Below are 12650 nucleotides of genomic sequence, written 5' to 3'. Positions count from 1 at the left end.
GCCACAAGAGCTCTTAACAAGATTGAAGAAATACAAAGCTCTGACCTCACTCAACACATTTTATTGTCTTTATCCAAGGCACTAAGGTTAAGGAATGATCCAGGTGGGAACCCTGCCACCCTGGCCCCCACCCCAAACTTCTTGTCACAGAGGGGAATTTACGGAGTTGTAGTCACAGTTGGATTAAGTGGTATAAAGGAAAGAAGTTGCTTTGTAAGTGAGACCTTGTCTGAAGAGTCAAAAAGTTTTCCCTGAGGAAGAACTGGCACCTGAAGTGAGGTTTGCAGGATGAGGAGGAAGGAGCTCAGTGAGGAGCAGGATGAGAATTCTAAGGAAGAGCATGTGTGTGAAGAAGGGCCTGGAGGCAGGAAGGAGCCCCAGAGAGCTGCTCTTTTAATTTTTTTATTTATCTTTTTTGGCCGCACCCGTGACATGTGTTAATTCTTGGGCCAGTCATCAAACCTGTGCCACAGCAGTAACACCAGATCCTTAATTGCTAGGCCACCAGGGAGCTCCCGAGAGCTCTGGGTTTTTTGGTTTGTTTTTGCTTTTTTGCTTTTTACGGCTGCACCTGCAGTATATGAAGCTTCCCAGGCTAGGAATCGGAGCTGTAGCCACCGACCTATGCCACCGCCACAGCAATGCCAGATCCGAGTTGCATCTGTACCCTACACTACAGCTCACAGCAATGCTGAGCCCTTAACCCAACTGAGCGAGGCCAGGGATCAAACCCGCAACCTCATGGTTCCCAGTCGGATTCGTTTCTGCTGAGCCACAGCAGGATCTCCAACTCCAAGAGCTGTTCTTTTACACTGTAACTGATGTTCTGACTTCTCAAACATGTTACTAGAATTACATCAGCCAGCCAGTGGACTGGAAAGTAAGTTAAATCAGCCTTTGGCTCCGGGAGGCTTTGGGATCCTCACTTAGAAAGTGTGCCAGCCAGTAGCTAAGGTCTCTCCCATAACTAAGCCCTATCCAACCAGAAGTACAGGCTTTTCTATCTCTCACACAATCTCTTGGAGCTGATGATAATTTTTGAAATTCTAGGAAAATTGCACTGTAACAATATCTAAGGTTAAAAAAAAAAAAAGGTGTTCCTGTCGTGGCCTAGCAGTAATGAACCTGACTAGTATCCATGAGGACGCCGTGAGCTGTGGTGTAGGTCGCAGACACAGCTCGGATCCCGAGTTGCTGTGACTGTCGTAGGCTGGCAGCTATAGTTCTGATTTGTCCCCTAGCCTGCCTTGGGTTCGGCCCTAAAAAAAAAAAAAAAAAAAAAAATTGAAGATGTTTTAGGTACATTATCTCATTTAATCCTCTGCAGTCCTTTGAAAGAATTGTTATAAAGAGAAAGGTCATGACAGTGGAATCGGGGCTTGAAGCCGACTCTTGTAATTCCAAATTCTGGATTCACTATCCTGGACTCATTTGGAGTCTGAAATCTTAATCTCATTGTGTGACCTTAAGCAGTGCTTTCTTACATGAAATAACTTAAAAAATAGGCTTTGAAGAGCAGGGTGAAAACTCAAAAGCCAAGAAGAGAGCGCTTGGAGGGAGTCCAGAGAGCCTGCCTTGTGAAGGCGTAAACGGGGGTGAGCTTTGGCATAAGGTCAGCAGACATCCCAGTACAGTTTGGGGAGAGGCACTCTGTCCCTGCATAGCTTAACAGGAAATGAAGAAGAGGTGCCATGAAACTGTAGTGTCATCTGCTCAGCCTAAAGGAATTTTGGAAGGTGTGGGTTCCTTGTGGGGCAGATATAAAATAACTGACAGGCTCTCTGTGAGGCAGGAGATTTGGTTTCTTGGAGCAGATCATGGCTCCTTCCTCACTCTTGATTCTTCTGCAGACAATGAATCTTTCTTCTATGCTGGAGTTTAGCTCTGATCCAGTCATTCATACTTATCTCAGAACTTTGGTAATTTGTGCAATTGGCAGAACAAGCAATGGCCAGAGATACCCAGAGCAAAACGGAGACATTGGCTTGAGAAGAGAATTAAAATATTCAAAGGAGGAGTTCCCGTCATGGCGCAGTAGAAACGAATCTGACTAAGAACCATGAGGTTGTGGGTTCCATCCCTGGCCTTGCTCAGTGGGTTATGGATCCGGCGTTACCATGGGTCACAGATACAGCTTGGATCTGGTGTTGCTGTGGCATAGGCCGGCAGCTGTAGCTCTAATTAGACCCCTAGCCTGGGGACCTCCATATGCCATGGGTGTGGCCCTAAAAAGCAAAAAAATAAAAATAAAAAATACTTAAAACATTAAAAAGAATAACTTTTATTTCATCAGGTTTTTCTCCCATTCCAATGCTCAGAGGTCCTAGGGTACAGAATAAATGAAAACTAGGAGTTCCCGTTGTGGCTCATCGGGTTGAGAATCTGACTAGCATAATGAGGATGCAGGTTCAATCCCTGGCTTTCCTCAGTGGGTTATGGCTCCAGCGTTGCTGCAGGGGGGGGTGAGGCACAGATGCAGCTTGGATCCGGGGCTGCTGTGGCTGTGGCCTAGGCCAGCAGCTGCAGCAACAATTAAACCTCTAGCCTGGGAATGTCCATGTGTTGTGGGTACGGCCCTAAAAGTAAAAAACAACATAGACCAAGTTTTAGTATTTATGATATATTTATGAGCTGTTGCAGTATAGATACTGTGATAGGCAATATGGGAAGTACAGAGACATTTGCCTGAAGCTGCTTCCTTCTTTTTTTTTTTTTTTTTGTCTCGTCTTTTGAGGGCTGCACCCTCGGCACATGGAGGTTCCCAGGCCAGGGGTCTAATCAGAGCTGTTGCCACCGCCTACACCAGAGCCACAGCAACGCCAGATCTGAGCCACGTCTGCGATCTACACCACGCCGGATCCTTAACCCACTGGACAAGGCCAGGGATAGAACCCCCAACCTCATGGTTCCTAGTAGGATTCATTTCCACTGTGCCATGACAGGAACTCCTGCTTCCTTCTTAATAATAGAGGTTATTATAATCAGTTCAATACTTTTCATTTCTACTCTGCCAGACAGTATGCTGGGCTAATACACTTGTGTTAATAATTTCTTAGTTTGTACAGCATGTTCAAACAGTATGTCATTTGATCTTTGAAATCCTGTGAAGCAATTAGAGTAGGTCATAGTCCCAAACTTACAAATGATGAAACTGAAGCTCAGATGAATGGTTAGGTGGCTGGGGTAAGTGCCAGACCCAAGAGGCTATCCTTGGGCTTTGTGGTTAAATCTGCCATTGTTTCCACTGCCCGATACAACTGTTAAAGACAGAAGCATCCTTACACACTGACACATAAAGACTGGGAATCCTGGTAAGTTAAACGTTTTTCTCGGAGTTCCCATTGTGTCTCAGCAGGCTAAGAACCCAACATGGTCTTAAGAATGCGAGTTGGATCACTGGCCTCACCCAGTGGGTTAAGAACCCATCGTAAGGTCTCAGATGGGGCTCTGGATCTGTTGTTGCCATGGCTGTAGTGTATGTAGGTCCCAGCTGTAGCTCTGATAGACCCCTGGCCGGGACCTCCCATATGCTGCAGGTGTGGCTGTAGTAAGGAAAAAAAAAAAGTTTTTCTCTAGAACTCAAGTTCCTTTAATGCTTGGGTAGGGGGGTTCCTTTTGACAATAAAACTGGGCACTAATTTTGAGTGTGTTAAAATACTGATTTTTTTTTTCATATTTTAAATTTGTGTGAGGGTAATAGTTCTCAGGCAAGTCCCTGAACCCTCTCCGAACAATTTCATCTTTCCCCTTGAACCCAATACTGCTTACATTTATATGCATCTTCAGTCCACTCTTCTAGCCAAGATCTCTCTTTAAGATTCAGTCCTGAGGGAGTTCCTGTCGTGGCTCAGTGGTTGGCCACTCCCACCAGGAACCATGAGGTTATGGGTTCAATCCCTGGCATTGCTCAGTGGGCTAAGGATCCGGAGTTGCCACAAGCTGTGGTGTAGGTCGCAGACGCAGCTCAGATCCCGCATTGCTGTGGCTCTGGCATAGGCCGGTGGACCCCCTAGCATGGGAACCTCCATATGCTGCGGGAAGGGCAAAAAGACCAAAAAAAAAAAAAAAAAAAAAATTCAGTCCTGAACTTTCAACTGCTAAACATTACGTCATGGAAGGATTACAGCCTTCTCCGAGCACCTCAAACTTCAGCCCCACACTGAAAAACTTATTTCCCCAAGAATAGCTTCTTGTGTCCCTTACCTGAATTAACTGCATCGGCAACTTCCTCCCACTCATATCACCAAATTGCAAAAAGCTGTATTGTAATGCCTCATAGCTGTTTTCTCCTTTCTAAGCCTATTTGATCAAAGATCGAATTCTGGACTTCATTATCTTTTGGGGGGGTGATTATAAAAACTACCCTCATGCCTTTTACACTCATCCTTGACATAATCATCAGCGAAGCCTCTCTAAACGCACCCTTCCAAATATGTTAGTGACAACTTCTTGCCTGTAGTTGATCTGAAACCTACCTGCGTTTTAAGCTTCATGACCCTCGACGCCCACACTGATCTAGTCTTCATTTTTGGATTTACTATGTTCTCCCTTCTGTTGCCGTATTCATTCTTGTCCCCAGCCTGTAATGCCGCTTTTTCCTTGTCCTGCATGCTTCAACTTAGACACCCTTTCCAAAAAGCCCTCCCTGGACCCCACACTTAGGTCAGCCCCCTCTCCTGTACTGCCTTATACAATTAGGGGACCTCCGTTTGGCACTTGGTTATATGAACATGTGCACCGGGAAACTCCATTGTCCCTTCATGAAATTTGAGCCAGCCTCAGCATGTTTGGAGAATTTATAGAACATCAGCCATTATCTTTACTACTTCCACGTTTTACGGATGGTGTCTAAAAAAAATAATGCACATATACATTACTCAAAAGCAGCACTTCATTACTGACATTCTCAAACTTTTTTTTATATTTATAGATGACACATGCCACTGTTAAACTCTTGGGGTTTTTTTTAATTATTATTATTATTATTATTTTGTCTTTTTAGGGCTGCACCTACAGCATATGGAGCTTCCTACACCACAGCCACAGCAACACCAGATCCACGACGCATCTTCGACTTGCACCCAGCTCACGGCAATGCTGGATCCTTAACCTGCTGAATGAGGCCAGGGATCGAACCTGCATCCTCATGGATGCTAGTTAGATTCATTTCCACTGAGCCATGACGGGAACTGCAACTGTAAACCCTTTACTTTCCTTAGAAATTACTTCCCTACTGAAGATCAGCTGATTGGATTGACTACAGTTCATGAAAAAATAGAAAAGACATCAGGAGAATTAATCCCTTCTGGTTTCCTTCCCAAATGAGTGTAGAGAATACCCTTCTATATCTTTCACCTACAATATGATGCCACTGAGAAGTGATTCATGATGAAATGGAATAAGAATAAGATCACTTATGAAACTTCTATGAAATTTGCCTTTAAAGCTAGTGCTGAGTGACTTAACTGAAAAGTGGACAGATGGGACAGGTCAATGAACAGGAAGCCTTTCCTCTGACAGAACAAATATCCTACCTGGAACTCCTTTCCTCATACCTGAGGAGCCAGCCCTGTGCAGTTCTGCTTTGTTTTCAAATCTGTAGTAATTTATTACACACCTGTATGTACTAAATATTAGACTATTTCCCCTTCATTTTCCTTTTTAGCTTGCAAAACTTTATAAAATAGGCATTGATTTTTTAAATTAGCTTTTCTTTTTAACATTCTTCTGATGTTAGCAATTGTGGGGGTTTGAGGGTTTGTTTGGGGTGTTTTTTTTTTTTTTTTTTTTTTGGCCACACCTGTGGCATATGGCTCTTCCTCAACCAGGGATCCAACCTGCACCACAGCAGTGACCCAAGCTGCTGCAGTGACAATGCCAGATACTTAGCCCTATGCGCCACAAGAGAACTCCAACAATTGTGTTTTAAGTGGTAATTACTTAGTAAGCTAGACTTTTAGTTCAACCCAAACCAACTAGGACAGAAGCTCTCGTTAGAACATATTCTATTTAAAGACTCATGCACATCTAAGCCTAGGCTTCACGACTTCATCCTACTTTCTCTTGAAAAGTTGAAGGAAACTTTTTCTCTTGAAAAGTTGAAAAGTTTGAAGGAAAAGCTGACGTTGTTTCAAAGCCTTTTAACAAGAATATTTGGAGTTCCCGTCGTGGCGCAGTGGTTAACGAATCCGACTAGGAACCATGAGGTTGCAGGTTCGATCCCTGCCCTTGCTCAGTGGGTTAACATCCAGCGTTGCCGTGAGCTGTGGTGTAGGTCGCAGATGCGGCTCGGATCCCACGTTGCTGTGGCTCTGGCATAGGCTGGTGGCTACAGCTCCGATTCGACCCCTAGCCTGGGAACCTCCACATGCCGCGAAAGTGGCCCAAGAAATGGCAAAAAAGACAAAAATAAATAAATAAATAAATAAAAATTAGAAAAAAAAAAAGAATATCTTTATGTGTATGTGAAAGTAGAAAGGATAGTATAATGGACCAGTTCTAGGTTTTTAAATCAGCCTTCAATATGTGATTTTTATAACCCCAAATAAAGAGGTGACTTCAGTTACTCTTTAACTTCAAAAAGGAAGTTATATTTAGTCTCGGGAATCTTTAGACTGAAGGGTTTGTCTTTTTTTTCTTTTTTTCTTTTTTTTTTTTTTTAGGGCCATGCCTGTGGCATATGAGAGTTCCCAGGCTAGGGGTCATATCAGAGCTGCAGCTGCTGGCCATAGCCACAGCCACAGCAACACGGGATCCAAGCCATGCCTGTGGCCTACACTACAGCTCATGGTACTATTCCATGGCCATATCAATGAATCCCTGCCCTCACAGAGCTTGCATTCTACTGAAGGCTGATTGATGGGTGAGCAAAATGTGGTGTGTGGGATGATTAGCGCTGGAAGAAAAATTAAGTAGGGAGGAAAGGATAGAGAGCACTAACTACTGGAGGAAAGTTGTTGGAATTTAAAACAGGATAGTCAGAACAGGTCTTGGAGAAGGTGACGTTTGAGTGACAATAAGAAGAAGGAACTTTCTAAGCAGAGAGGCAAAAGTCTCGAGGCTGGAGCAGAGTGAATGTGGAGAAGTGGAGAGGAGATGAAGTAAGAGGAGAGGAGGGGCCAGGATGGTAGAGGGCCTTGTAGACCAATATAGGAATTTTGGCTTTACTCTGTAATGGCAAACCACTGGGGGATGTTTCGCAGAGGAATGGCGTGCTCTTACCTGAGTTTGGGAAGGATCCCTTGGGATCTTGTGTTGAGAGTAGCTGTGGAAAAGGCAAATAAATGCAAAAGCAGGTGGACCTGTAGGAGGCTACTTATAGCAGTGGAACTTGTGAGAAATGGTCAGAATCTGGATGCATTTTGAAAGCAGAGGCAACAGTATTTGCCAACCTAATGTGCAGTGAGAGAGGAGTCAAAAACAACTTCAAGATTTTTGTTTGGTTTGGTTTTGTCTTTTAATGGCCGCATCTGTGGCACATGGGGGTTCTCAAGCCAGGGATTGAATCTGAGGTGCAGTTGTGACCTACACTGCTGCTGCAGCAACGCTGGGTGCTTTAACCCACTGCTCCAGGCCAAGGATTAAACCCACACCACCTCAGCGACCCAAACTGCTGCAAGTGGATTGTTAACCCACTGCACCACAGCAGGAACTCCAACTTCAAGATTTTTGGCCTGAGCAACTGGAAGGGTGAAATTTCCATTAACAGAGATGGGGGGGGGGGGCAACAGGTTTAATTTATTTTCTGTCATAAGTTCGAGGTTCCTCTTAGACATCCAACAGGAGGAAATGTAAAATCTGTTGGATATAGAGGGGGTGATATTCAGGGGAGTAGTTGGGGCTGAAGATACAAATTTGGAAGTCATCAGCATATAAGTTGGTTCTCAAAGCCATGAGACTGAAAGATAACTGGAACCTGGGTTTCTTACCTAGGCCATCTCCCCCATGTTAAGTCATCATGCCGAAGTAGGATTTACTCTAGGAACAGCAGTGGTTCAGTATTTGAAGTCTTACAATGCATTTCACTACACTAACAATGGAGACTAACTATAGGATCATCTCAGTAAATGCAAAAAGATGGTTTGGTTTTTTAAACAATACACAGGAGTTTTTTTTTTTTTTAATTTAGCAAACCGGTGGCAGAAGGGAGCATCCTTAATCTGCTACACGGCATTTGCTGCAACTCTTAACAAATGAACATACCTAACAGTGAAGTTTAAAAGCATCCCCATTGCAGCCAATAATAGCAAGTCAAGGACAGGCTGTCTGCTGTACTACAGGCCGCAGGCAGTGCAAGGACCTGATTCCACATCTCCATAATGCAATAACAATGAGAAAAAAATCATTGAGTACAATGATCATATTGAAAGAGACTAAATTGTCTCTGGTGGTGATCTACATACAGTGCCTTTGCAGGGTCATATTTCAAGTGATCCTTAAATTTGAATTGATTAATTCAGGTTAGGAAACTGAGGCAAAATTGCATAGGAGCAACTATGAAGTAGCAGAGTTGAGCCTTAATTTCAAGTCTTCTGGGACTGTCCCCGGCCCTGCTCTTTCTGTTTGTACCATAGGAAGTAACAACATATTTCTTATAACTCAATTTTCATTTTATGGTCACATCTTGTGCCTTGATTATTTCATACAGCTTCCTTATTTATGTCCCAACTTTCCTGCCCATTCTCAGAAAATACATCTTGTACCTGATGCCAGAACACCCTTCCTCTTTGTTGTTGTCGTTTTTGCTTTTTGCTTTTTAGGGCTGCACCCTCGGCATATGGAAGTTCCCAGGCTAGGGGTCGAATTGGAGCTACAGCTGCCAGCCCATACCACAGCCACAGCAGCGTGGGATCCGAGCCACATCTGTGACTTACACCACAGCTCATGGCAATGCCGGATCCTTAACCCACTGATGGAGGCCAGGGATCGAACCCGCATCCTCATGGATACTAGTTGGGCTCATTTCTGCGGAGCCACAGTGGAAACTCCTATAGGGAGTTTAATAAACATAATGCTCTTAGTCTGTTGCTCTGCTCCCTGCTCGTCCTCATGCAGGTTGAATGAATTATCTAGTTGATGGATAATTGCCTTTGGTGCATGTTTCTCATTTCGGTGGAACTAATCAAAGTTCAATAGATTGAATGTGGAGGATTCATTCTCTCTTCTCAACTTGACCAGTAGGAAGGAGCAGCTTTGGTGAGTACCTGCTCTGTATACTCACACTTTTCCTTAGGACAAGAAATGAGTAAGCCCATTCAGGCTATCACATAAAGCTCTATCTTCTAACCTACTGGTAACAAAAGTGATACTGTGGAGTTCCCTTGTGGCAGAACAGGTTAAGGACCCAGCATTGTCACTACTATAGTGTGGGTTTCATTCCTGGCCAGGGAATGTTGCAGGTGCAACCAAAAAAAAAAAAAAAAAAAAATCAGTATTTTGTTTCTTCATCTGCTTTTTATCTTACCTCTTAAGAACCTAGTTGCAGAACTGGGTGCTACTTTTTCGGTCCTTACAAAGCCCCCAAAGCTAGAGCTCTGGTGTTTGCCAGCATTTAAGATATACCATATCTGGATCTTAGAGAAGGAGAATCTGGGGCTGTGCTAACTTGACCTCAGAGCACGTCTAAAACTTGTAAGGCCATGGTAGCCGAGGGCAGTGGGGCTCAGCCATTTTCCACACTTAGAGCTTCTCATCAGTGACAGAGGTTCACTGTTGCCATGATTCTCAACCACGAAGCAGTGCACACCCCTAGGATGGCAACTCAGAATCTGTAGGGAAGATATGTTGATTAAACAACAATAAAATGTGATTTTAACATGCCCCTCTAGGGAAGCTCTCTCTATTCTGCCAGCCCCATGAGAAGCAATGACTTAGGCACTGATCCTCAGCTTTACAAGTTCAAAAACTCAATTTTGTCAGCTCATCCACTGATAATGGGTCCCTAGGGTATTGAGTCACACAACTCACAGTCACAGGAGGCTGATTTATAATCTAGAATGTCAATTAACCAATTTAAAATGGAAGATACAGCTTCCCTGCACTTGAACTACTCATGACCCCTTTTCAAACCACTCTCTAACTAGTGTCTAGGTGGCTGAAAACCAAATGAGTAACCAGCTATGAGAGGTTAAGAGAAAATTAGAATGACAAAAGACCTGGGTTTCAACCTCAGTCCTGCCAGACTTTAATCTTGGGCAAGTGAAAGCCTTTCTGAATTAGTAAACTTGAGATAAGACTGTGTGCATCACGAAATTGTCAGGATTGGTTAGTGTGTATGGAAGCACTTTGTTCATTATAAAATGTTTTTCACATGTAAAAAACTTACCAAAGCACAGGAGATTCTTTTCAAGGATTCGACACCTATGCTGGGCCTCGCAGCAGTCTTTGCTTCACTCGAGACCGCGCTTTATGGTAAACTCGGTATGCAAGGCCGGATGTAATGTACTTTGTGCCAGATTCTTGCTCTTCAGCTTGACTCCTTCCTGTAAGCACATCATACATATCGTAATGTGTTGATTTTTTTTTTTTTTTTTTTTTTTTTTTTAGGGCTGCACCTGTGGCATATGGAAGTTTCCAGGCTAGGGGTCGAATTGGAGCTGTAGCTGCCAGCCTACATCACAGCCAGAGCAGTGTGGGATCTGAGCCCAGTCTGCGACCTACACCACAGCTTATGGCAATGCTGCAATGCTGGATCCCTGGCCCACTGAGTGAGGCCGGGGATTGAACCCACATCCTCATGGATACTAGTCAGATTCATTTCCACTGTGCCACAATGGGAACTCCAATGTGTTGATTCTAAATCATACACATTATTGTATACCTTTTTGGTCTGGCTGCCTCCTGGGCCCCGGCTGCTTCTAGATGACACCAGAATTTCCCATTCAGTAGGTCGGGGGTACACCTGAGAATTTACATTTCTAACAAGTACCCAAGTGGTGCTGATCTAGGGATTACACTTTGAGAACCACTGATCTGGTTAAGATGATAAGGAACTTAGCTGATTCTAATAAGAAAAGCTGCCACTTCCCTGCTGTCTTGCTCTCATTTGGGTCAGTTTCAGCTAGTCTGGGAACTGAGATCCAACATCAGTAGATTTAAAAAAAAAAATACAGTGTCATTTGGAACTATTTTCCTCTTGTCCTAAATGGAAATAGCAGGGAGTGGATGTCATCACTCACTAGCCGAAAAGGAATCAGACAACTGGCTTACGTGACTGTAAGTTCTCGAGGGCTGTGTCTTTCATTTTTATGCTCTACCACCAAGTGTCCCGGCACTGTTGCAAGGGAGTTTTACATACTGACACATTTAATTCACATAGAACTCCTGTAAATCCCTGTTTTACAGATGAAGGTCCTGGGGCTCCAGGAAACTGAGTGCCCAAGTTCACCCAGCTGAAATGTATGCGAGCCAGGCTTTGGACAGGCTGTTTGACACCAGAGTCTGACCTCTGACCTCTACGCTCTGCCATGAAATATAGTGTTCAGTAAGTTTGTTCGGTGTTAGGGAAGGCTACATAGAGGAAAATGAAGTCGACAGGCTTTTCTTCCACCATAAACCGATGCATATTCACACCTTTCCTCACTTCCTTCCCTCCAGTCTCAAAACTGTCTTCTCTCGCCTTCTGTTCAAGGCCAGTCCTTCCGTCTTGCCACTGACCCTACCTCTTATTTTTTTTCTGAACTTCTTTTTATCAGTTATTCTATTTAGTAACTTCAATCTCTCTTCTCTTTAGCCTCTCTCTCCTCACCCATTAACTTGCTGGAGCATTTAAGAAAATCTCCCTTGTGGGACCCAGCGTTCACCTTTCTAGCCCCCATTCAATCACTGCCCTCTCTCCTCCCATTCACGCTTCTTAAAATAGTCCCCCCCCTCATTCTTATCTCAATAGATCGATTCCCACCTCACATACTATCTACGTATTGCGAGGTTGTTTTTAGTTCTTATTTACTGAAATTCTGTGCTACATTTGACTGCTCTGTCCCTGGAGACCCTATTCACTTGGCTTCCTGGGGTTAGTTCTGCCCCCTGCGTTCTACCAGTTCTCCCTGGGAGACCCTGTCCGCTCTCGGTTTCAAGTGATCATCTCTTATAAAGGAAAATCGTTCTATCTAGTATCTTGGCAGCCTTGGTAACTAGAGGGTGGGGGGTGGGGAAATTACACATATGACTTCGTACATTTCTTTCTGGAGTAATTACCTATATCTCTATCCTCTCACTAGATTCTTAATTACCTGAGAGCAAGAACTGTTTTATTCTTCTTTATATCTTCAGCTCTTAGTACTGCCAGCCACAGCAGACATGCAGCAGACATTCAACAGACAGCTGTTGAACAAATTACCCTTTATAAACTTTGCTTCCTTGATGTCCAAGCAATTTCAGTAGATGTCTCCAAATGTTTATAGAAATACTTTAAGCACTGTACAGTGTTACAGGCGTTCAGAGATGGGAGCTATCATTTTTGGCTGGGCAAGACTTCGTGAAGGTGATAGATTTGAGCCAGACAGATTGAGTCTCGAGGCAGGAAAGGGAAGTGGGGGTTCTAACATTCCGCAAACTGGAGACCTGACGTGGCAACTGCAGTGTCTTTGATGAAACATCAAGTTTGCATAAGGGAATAGAAGATTCACCTAAAAACACAGGAAATGTAAACG

Source organism: Sus scrofa, chromosome 3 (assembly GCF_000003025.6).
Source record: "Sus scrofa isolate TJ Tabasco breed Duroc chromosome 3, Sscrofa11.1, whole genome shotgun sequence".
In the NCBI taxonomy this organism is placed as follows: Eukaryota; Metazoa; Chordata; class Mammalia; order Artiodactyla; family Suidae; genus Sus; species Sus scrofa.
Note: the sequence above shows the minus strand (reverse complement) of the source record.